This window comes from Callithrix jacchus, chromosome 17, assembly GCF_049354715.1.
Source record: "Callithrix jacchus isolate 240 chromosome 17, calJac240_pri, whole genome shotgun sequence".
Lineage (NCBI taxonomy): Eukaryota > Metazoa > Chordata > Mammalia > Primates > Cebidae > Callithrix > Callithrix jacchus.
Genome location: NC_133518.1, coordinates 42673189 through 42679972, shown reverse-complemented (window position 1 = coordinate 42679972; position 6784 = coordinate 42673189). Strand labels below are relative to the sequence as shown.

Here is a 6784-nt window from a genome sequence, read left to right as displayed (position 1 = left end):
GTGGAAGATGGAGAGTTTACCAGGAGCAGATTATCACTTTTCAGCTACAGATGCTGTATGACCAAGGTCGGGTCAATGAGGTGACAGAAAAAGAGAGGGTATGTACTTCTGGGAAAAGTTTTCTTTTTTTTTTTTTTTTTGGAAATGGAGTCTTGCTCTGTCCCCCAGACTGGAGTGCAGTGGTGTAATCTCGGCTCACTGCAACCTCTGCCTCCTGGGTTCAAGCAATTCTCCTGCCTCAGCCTCCTGAGTAGCTGGGATTACAGGCGCACACACGATGCCCAGCTAATTTTTGTGTTTTTAGCAGAGACGGGGTTTCATCAGGTTGGCCGGGATGGTCTCGAACTCCTGACCTCAGGTGATCCACCCACCTCAGCCTCCCAAAGTGCTGGGATTACAGTTGTGAGCCACTGCACCTGGCCTCCTTTTATTGATAAGGAAACTTTTCCAGCTGGGCATGGTGGTGGGCACCTGTAATCCCAGCTATTCAGGAGGCAGGAGAATCACTTGCACATGGGAGGTGGAGATTGCAGTGAGCTGTGAGCACACCACTGCACTGCAGCCTGGGCAACAGAGCAAGACTCCATCTCAAAAAAAAAAGAAGAAAAAAGAGAGGGTCCGTGAGGAGGCCCTGTGTCCTGTGGATCTGCTGCAGCCATTCTGCAACCCTTGGGTGCACATGGCCAATACACTGAGGATGAGATGTATAGAATCTGGCTTCTCCACAGTGTTGCTGAGCACTAAACTGACTCTAGGACCTCCTACATGAGAAAAATATATTCTTGTTATGTTAGCCACTTTTCTTTGGTTTTCTGTTACTGGCAGCTGAAAGCATCCTAAATGGAAGATGTGAGCTCTGCTAAACTTTTATGGCATAACTGTGCCCCAGCTAATATCAATGGTTTACTGAGACCTGAAAAAGTTCACTTTCTAGCTTATTTCACATGTGTTAGGTCTTACATAATTTTGATATTATGACTAGACACTCTCATACACCATTTTAAAAGGGATTTTTTTCTTTTAAATTTAATATAGTACTGCAACCAATCTATTGAGTGGTTTGGTTTCAATGGCAAGACAGAGACAGAAGCCTCAGTCTTGAAGAAAAGATGCTCCAAACAAGTTCTTATTTATTAAAAAAAAAATTCTGTAGAGTAGGGGGTCTCCTTATGTTGCCTAGGCTAGTCTCAAACCCTAAATTCCTGGCCTCAAGCAATCCTCCCACCTTAGCCTCCCAAATTGCTGGGGTTAGAGGCGTGAGCCACTGCACCCAGCCCAAACAAGTTCTTTTCGGAGAAGTTAAAGCACATTTCATTTTTCCTGTCAAGGTAACTTAGAGACAAAATAGAATGTAGCAATGGTGTTTCTTCCTGTTCTTTTTTTTTTTTTTCCACCAGGCATTGAATGCTGTATTTTCCTCCTGTTTTAAACAGCAAGGTGATTATGGCCATGGGGATGACCACAATTCTGAATTCTTAAATTTTCGGTCTCATGAAAACTAAAACGGGAGTCTTGACCAGAATGGTTGTTACAGCAGGTTCACATATTATTGAATGTTGGCACTGGTTGTTATTCATGTCACATGGATATTGTTTCCTTTTGCTTATGTTATGAGGTGTTAGGTGATAGTATAGTTTATTTAACCCATCTTTTTTGTGTTCCTGTCAGCTGATGCAATTCAGTGTTAACAATTAACAAGTTATTTTCAGTGAGATTCAGGGCATTCAACAAATTAATAATTCAGGTGTGAATTTTTCTGCTAATTAAAAACTTTTAAAAATTAAGGTAAAGTTAAATCTATGCCCAAGGTGAAAATATGAACACTCTTATACTCTGTTAGGTAAGTGGACCAATGATTCCATGCCAAGGAGATCTGAGATATATGGGAATTACTCAGACATAGGCATTTAGGACTCCAGGTCAGGAGAATCTAGTTACTGGAGGGAACAGAGAACAACCTCCTCATTGAGAAACTGGGAGGGGACTGTAATTACCAGGGACTTAGGAACAGAGCAGGCGTCAGCCAGGAACAGGAAGGTAAGGCAGACACCAGTTACTATAAACCTGGAAAGTAAGGTCAAGGCAGCGGCAGGATGGAGTGAAACCAATCCTACCTATCCTAAGCATGGACCCCCACGTTGAAGGAAGTGCTGAGCCTGGAGAGGAGGTGGGGATAGTTACAAAACAGGCAGAAGTGCCAAGTCACATTTATTTATTACACCAGACATATTAACTGCTTCCTCGGAATCTCAACTACTATCAGAAAGGACTGATAGACTACTGCTATGAAAAGAAGACCCCTTTATTTCCTGGGTCTAAGAGAAAATGTCCCTGGAAAAAAATTATGAAGACAACAAGCCTTTTGTTTGGTGTGTGCACCCGCCTTCCAACCTCAAAGTTAACCCCAGAAATCAACACACATTCACTTCAGAAGGCTGGCACATCTAAGAAGCCCAAAGTGCCTGAAGGGCATCATGTAACTAAGCCCCCTCTACAGAGACTTGGCAAGTCAATACTTTGTTCTAGCTTCCAAAGTAACAGTTTGAGGATCGGTTCTATGTGTAAATCTGGGAACCACAAAAGGAAGTTAATCTCTGCTCGTACTAGCCTGTTGGAGAGAGTCCATCCCCAGAGGCCACAGGCAGCAAGTGGTTGTGTCAGCTCAGAAGCCAGGCTCTTGGGGGATGTCCCACTGAACATGACACGAGGCCAAGATGGAGACCGAAGCTAGGATTTGAGTTTCTTTGTGGCCAGTTCTCATTTGTCATAGAAATAAGATCCCACCTTTGTACTGGACTGCCATTTCCTCCCTCGACATTATGTATGAGACTCCCATTAAAATGTTTCCTGCAGTTTTGAGTAGGGTCCTGGTGAGATTCAAAGGACATTTTACTTCCTATCATTTTCCCAAATGGAGTCCTCAGGCCTGCTAGTGTCGTTCTTGTGTTTTCCAGTTTAGCCTCCCTTTTTCAGTTCTTCTGTCACTTTCTACCTTTACCTTAGTCGTGCCTGCCCTCAACCCAGGACGCTGGAACAAGCACCAAAGCCCACACAAAGAGGATCAGGACATCCCACTGAGCACCAAAACATTTCTTTCCCCAAGAAAAGGAAATACAAATGGATTTATTCTCAGGATTTAGCACTTAAAAAAAGTGCTAAACAGATTTAGCACTTAAAAAAAGTGCTAAACAGATTTAGCACTTAAAAAAAAAAACAAAAACAAAAAAACAAACCAGGCCATGGTACAATCACCAGGACCTTTCTGGTTATAGAGCAACTTCATTTGGTTATTTCAGAATGCTGTGTGAACAGGGCAGACACGGACAAAGCATGGTTGAAGCATTTTAGTTGTACATGTTTCTCATTTTCTACCTGTGTTTTCCCAAAGGCTGCTTTCCCAAAAGGAGCCTGGGGAGAGGCCCTAATCACCTGTTATCTCCCTTGCAGCTTCCTGCTTAGGCATTGGCAACATCCAAAATATATATGAGCATTTCCTGTTCTGTCCCATTTAGTATACCCCACATGCTAGAGAGATTGAGTTGTCTGATCTAGCTCCACACCGGACTTAGGTGGCACCTAAGTCCAACCACTAACTGCTCTAACTACTCCTCTTCTTAACCTAGGTAAGGGATGATCTCTTTTTTTTTTAATGGTGAAAAGATATACATATATTTCGAATTAGCCAGCTGGACTCAGTTTAGATTATGCCAATTTTGTTGGCAACTTCCAAAGCATCGTAATCAGGAGCCAGTAGAACAAATGCCTTCTTCTCTCCATCAGGCCGAATCAGGGTGCTGACCTTGGCCACATCAATGTCATAGAGCTTCTTAACAGCCTGTTTGATCTGGTGCTTGTTGACTTTAACACCCACAATGAACACAAGCGTGTTGTTGTCTTCTATCTTCTTCATGGCAGACTCGATGGTCAGCGGAAACTTGATGACAGCACAGTGGTCAAGCTTGTTTCTCCTGGGGGCGCTCTTCCGGGATATTTGGGCTGCCTCCGGAGTCACAGCATCTTGGGCCGCTGGAATGTGGGTGACCTGCGGATCTTCTTTTTTTTGCGGCTGTGGACACCTCTCAACACTGCCTTCTTGGCCTTTAAAGCCTTCGCTTTGGCTTCGGCTTTAGGAGGGGCAGGAGCTTCCTTCTTCGCTTTCGGCACCATCTTGTGAAAAGGGGGATGATCTCTTTCAAGATGTAGAATGTGCTTATCTTTCCTTGGACATTAAAAAAAAAAGAGTTTGTTTTTAAATGTCAATGTCAAATTGCATTATCATTGTATATCTTGTATCCAGAAAGGAGCTTAGTGAATATATAGCCCAAGGGGCTTAAGGCGGGGCTGTGGATAGGTTGGGAGGAGTCTATAGCCCTCTAAATTGTGAATGATAATAATGCAACAGGGAGGTTTGCTTGGATAGGGCAGGTGGGAAGGTGGATGGCTCTTTCTCTTCCTTTCCTAGAAACCTGAAAATGTAAGGAATCAGCCTAAAAATATGGAAGTTTTTGGGAAGCCTGTTTGCCTAATTGCTCTCATAATTCTGTTTTCAGCCTGAGGACCAGTTCTTGCTGCTCTTAAAGAAGAGCCTGGAAATGGAGTCAAGACCTTGCACAGAGTGAGCCCTGAAAAGATGTTTGTTGAATGAGTTAACAAATGCATGAATGACCCTAGGTTGAGATGCTAGTTATTTAAGGCATTTAAATAGAAGGTTGTGGCCAGACGCAGTGGCTCACACCTATAATCCCAGCACTTTGGGAGGCTGAGGTAGGTGGGTTAAGACCAGGAGTTCAAGACCAGCCTGGCCAACATGGTGAAACCCTGTCTCTGTTACAAATATAAAAAATTAGCTGGGTGTGGTGGCAGGTGCCTATAATCCCAGCTAGTCAGGAGGCTGAGGCAGGAGAATCGCTTGAACCTGGGAAGCAGAGGTTGCATTGAGCCAAGATTGTGCTATTTGCACTCCAGCCTGGGCAACAGGAGCAAAACTCCAACTCAAAAAATGAAAATAAATAAATAAAAATAATAAACCTAATGTTGTAGGATTTATCTTGCCTTCCCTCTTCCTAACAGTATTCCAAATTTCTGCATGATGTGTTTGAGGGGCACTGACTCCACCCCCAAGGTCAAGATTAGATCCTGTTGGGCTTGACTCAGTCAACATATTCCCTCTCTCTGATCTTTAATGATTAGTTTAGGATGAACACAGTACCCAAGTCAGGGAAGTGGGGGCCAACGAGACTACATTTGGATGTTTTGTTTAACCTACTGATAGCCAGGCATGGTGGCTGACACCTGTAATCCCAGCATTTTGGGATGCTGATGCAAGAGGATCACTTGAGGTCAGGAGTTCAACCCCATCTCTACAAAATGAAATTAAAATTAAAAATTAACCAGGTATGGTGGTATCCACCCAGACTCAAGAGGCTGAAGTGGGAGGATCCCTTGAGCCCAGGAGGTTGAGGCTGTAGTGAGCCATGGTCACACCACTGCACTCCATCTTGGGTGATAAAGCAAGACACTGCCTCGAAAAAATATTTTTAAGCTACTGTTAATAATCAGTCTCTCTTTTCTGCTGGATTTGAATCTGAAAGCATGTAGGATCTGAAGCTTTTGGAAATTAATGCTGACTCAATGGACCAATAAATGGGAAGCAGGGATTCAGGATTTGTTTATGTCATTTGGGTGTTGGATCAAAACTTTCCTAAAACTTTCCTACAAGTTTCCTAACCTCTGGGGTTTTCAGCAATATTCATCACCTGTAAATTTCTTTCTTTCTTTGAGATGGAGTCTTACGCAGGAATCAGTGGTATGATCTTGGCTCACTACAACCTCCACCTCCTGGGATCAAGCAGTTTTCCTGCCTCAGCCTCCCAAGCAGCTGGTATTACAGGTGTCTGCCACCACGCCTGGCTAATTTTTTTTCTATTTTTAGTAGAGATTGGGTTTCACCATGTTGGCGAGGCTGGTCTCAAATTCCTGACCTCAAGTGTTCCACCTGCCTCAACCTCCCAAAGTGCTGAAATTACAGGCGTGAGCCACCACGCCCGGCTGATTCCCCTATTATTTAAGTCAATTTAGTTTTGTTTTCTGTCTTCTGCTATGGAAAAATCATTGACTCATACAAGCTCATGTGATTTGCAGGTAGTTAAAACAAAATATGTATTTATGGGTATTTTCTAACCCCTAAACCAAAATTTAACCAAAAGATAATTTTCTTCATAGTTTTCTCAGTAAGGTAGAGTTATGTACTTGGATACAGTGCATTAGAGATAGTGATTTATGTAAAAGTAATTAAGCTATGGTCTTACAAGGAGTCAGTTGCAACACAATAATTAGAATCAAGGAACTTGAATTCCCATGGCCCTGGAGACCATCAAAACTCTTAGGAAATATTGTTATGATATTGCCTAGACATTTAAATTTCTCTCATGTTCCTCTTAAGAAGATTGTGAAAGGTTGTTCCTGCTTAAAAGAACATAGTCACTTCTCTGACACAATTATTTTCCATTTAAAACAAAATGTCAAACTGAAAGGAAAAGGAATTGTTTAATTGGTAGTCAGTTATTTCTCTATTTTTTTCCGAGCCAGACTGTATCCAGCTTTATTAAAGATACTTTCCATAAACAATCATGGTATTTCAGCTGGGACATGAGCAGACAATCATTAACAGTATACAACAACTTTCACACTTTCTTTTTTAATAGATTACCAAAAATCAGAAAGCCACTGTAAAAGCCAATGAAGTCTTCATCTGATGCTCCGAACAGGAAGAGTATAGAGTGAG

General features: G+C 42.5%; 1 pseudogene; it reads right to left on the bottom strand.

Moving 5' to 3' along the window:
* Positions 1–3135: 3135 nt before the first annotated feature.
* LOC108588831 (large ribosomal subunit protein uL23 pseudogene) lies at positions 3136–4179 on the bottom strand (annotated as a pseudogene).
* Between the last annotated feature and the right edge of the window lie 2605 nt (positions 4180–6784).